A 3,175-nucleotide genomic window follows, 5' to 3' on the forward strand; every position below is an offset into this window, starting at 1 on the left:
ACAATGTGGCAGGTTTTAGAAGAAAAAACAAAAACCGAACAAAGCCCTCCAAACTAATCTGTAGTCCATCTATTTCCTAGCTCCCAGTTTTGAATGTCTACACAAAACCATAAACAAGCAAAAAAAAAAACCCAAACAAAAAAAGACAAAACAAAACCACCCCCCCTACCCCAAAGCCCCAAACAACAAAAATCCATTTGCTAGGTCTTTAAAAGATAAGGAATAAACCAGATAGTGGTGGCAAATGCCCTTAATCCCAGCGTGATGGAAGCAGAGGCAGGGGGATCTCTGTGAGTTTGAGGCCAACCTGGTCTACAGAGTGAATTTTAGGACAGTCAGGGCTACACACAAAGAAAAAACTGTCTTTAAAAACCAAACCCAGGCTCCAAAGCTACAGAGAAACTCTGTCTCAAAAAACCAACCGACCAACAAGCAAACAAACCAAAACCAAATCCAACCAACCAAATAAAAAACAAACAAACAAACAAAGAGAAAGAAATAAAGCTGACATAGGGTACCAGGACTGACGCCATGCTGGTTTCTGACATCTCTTTCGCCAAGAGCAGGTCAAACAGTATTCTGGTGGGACTGGTGAGCCAAGCTGGGGGCAGGTTTCTCCTTCAACACGAGAGAAGCTGACTCCGAGAAAAGCTGACTTTTCTGCATTATGATCCAATTGTGAACAAAAAAGTTCTCTTCATAGAACAGAAAAAGAAAAAGCGCTCTTTCTAAACAGTGGATTGAAAATGAATTTGATTGATAAAGGGGAAGACTGAGGGCGAAGGACTTGGCTCAGAAACCTGCAGTGTTTGCTGAAGAGGAGACACATCACGGTCACGGGTGTGGTGAAGGCCGCTGGGAAAGAACCGTGCCAGGAAAGAGTTCTTCACAGAGACCAAACGTTTATCTCGCTGTATTTTTAAACAGGCATTACTAAGAAAAATGTTGGAAAAAAATAAAGATGAGTATGATGTTACAGTTTTCAGGATCCAGATAAAAAAAAAATCTTTTCACCGCAGGGCTCCCAACAGGATATCCCACTCCTGATGTTAGCGGCTCAGCCTTACCAGGCCTTGGCCAGCAGAGGCGCTACACTGTGAAGAGTGAGCGTGTTTGCGGCCCTTCAAGGGCGTAATCAGTAACAAGGAGTTAGAGCAGACGCCTCTACCAGTAGAAGTACTTGATGAGGCCAGCACAGTAAGTGAGGGCCCCAGGCATCTTTGGCGTTCGTGAGGTCTCAGCTGTGACAAACACACAGGCACTGATGTCAGTTTGCAGTCACCGGCTGGCTTGAGCTTCGTGGGGTTTGCTCATTAGATCCTGCCCATCACCTTAGGTGCATAAAGCCGGGGCAGTCAGCACCACGTTTCTGAAGTCAGAGAAATAATCTCGTCCTTTTTGGAAACCGTGGGTGGTAGCCCTGGCGCTTTCAGTTCAGCCCTGGCGTTTACTCACCCTTAGCTCTCCTTCCACTCATTAGAAAGCACAAATTCTTCTCTGAGGACAGATCAGATTTCACAGAACTGTGGCACCCTCGGGGTCTGCTTTCATCTTTGGTTAATCACTCTCCATCTACTCTGAATTTAGCCTCATTTGCAGCCTTGAGGTTGCCCTTGATCTATGATAAGGATGGGTAATTTTTTTTAAATGTATGCCATGGATGATTATTAGTGGAGTCTGTGGAGTAAAGAACTTTTGAGTCATCATATGAGTTCAATAGGAAAGAGCGTTGTAATTGATTAGTGATGTCTGCCCTGAGCATGGGAAAGAGGAATTGGGTACCTATATAACAAGATTACCACCTCTATTCTAGGATTTAAGCCTACGTTATAGCTGAGAATAAGGTGAAACCGTTTTGGAGGTGGTAGTTAGTAATACTTTAATTTCAAAGATGACAGGCATGGTACCTTTTATCTATCATCCTTATTTATATTGTCAATATTTTAGCACATGTGTGTTTGACTAATGATAAGAAAAGAAATGAGCGGAGTGCAGGAAGTGAATATTTGTTGTGCAGTAACTAGCTGTCAGCTATTATTTTAGGAGCCTTGCAAACATATCTTAGCAAATATTCTAAACAACCTATTGAACCAGACTATTGTTCCTCTTTTTAGTAGTAAATCGAGACCCAGAGAAGTAAGCTATTTGCCTAAACTGTAATATAAAATTCACGTCCAAAGACGATACTTATCTTGATGTATTTGGGCAGTAGCTATTAATCTGGGTCAGATTAAAAATAAAGCAACAAAATATTTAGATTCGGATGACTGAGTCTCATCCTAGATGATTACATCCCAGTCTCCAGGAAAGGGAAGTGAGCTCTGTTGAGAAGACATAAATAAATGCCCCCGATTCTAATCTGTAACTGGGCAAGAGAACCAAGGAATCCTCCATGGAGGGAGCCAGATAACTCACAGTTACACTGAACACACTTTCATATCCATATCTTGTCCAGTGTAATTCACGGGATAGTCAAGGCTCAGAAAGCAGAAAGCTTTACACCGGGACAGCTCTTGCAGCCCACCTGGGGTTTGAATGCAAATCTCTGCATCCAAAGGACACCCTGTTTGCATACCACCAGTTCTTCCTTTAGGATTCTGTCTTTGTGCTTGGTATTGAACAGTCCTAGAATCTCAACCCCCAAGTCTGGCCTTAGCCTGTTATCCTCTAACTGGTGGGAAGTTTCATACTCACATTGCTTTCATGGGAACCGATTGCAAGAGATGCTTCCAGAAGCTCGTATTTGCTATTCTGGGACTTTATGCAGACTGTTTCTGAGGCTGGGATCCCCGAGCAGAGGGTTCTTGCTTCTGAATGTTGTCTGTGTCCAGGCCAGGTAACTCTTGAGTCTCCTCCTTGGTGTCCGATGCTATAAAGATGTGAAAAGCGTGCGATCAGTCTCCATGCCATATTGAGGGCACCTGTGTGTTGGTCCTTGTGCTACCGCACTGACTTCAGCTCCTGCGGCCAGAGTTGTGAATGTTCATGAGATAAACTTGAAGTTTATTAAGGATGAAATCTTGTAGGCTTTGACATAAAGGAAGGTACTAGACATGGATATTAGTTTATCAGGCAGTTTGAGGGAGGATGGAGAGTGAGGGAATGGTTTCTCAGGGCTTCTGACATCCCCGGGGTGGGGACAAGGAATACAACAACTGAGCCTGGTCCAGGCCCT

General features: G+C 43.6%; 1 pseudogene; it reads left to right on the forward strand.

The window, feature by feature from the left end:
- Positions 1-531: 531 nt before the first annotated feature.
- On the forward strand, positions 532-732 carry LOC142839270 (large ribosomal subunit protein bL33m pseudogene; annotated as a pseudogene).
- Positions 733-3,175: the final 2,443 nt, after the last annotated feature.

Source organism: Microtus pennsylvanicus, chromosome 21 (genome assembly GCF_037038515.1).
Source record: "Microtus pennsylvanicus isolate mMicPen1 chromosome 21, mMicPen1.hap1, whole genome shotgun sequence".
NCBI classification, from domain to species: domain Eukaryota; kingdom Metazoa; phylum Chordata; class Mammalia; order Rodentia; family Cricetidae; genus Microtus; species Microtus pennsylvanicus.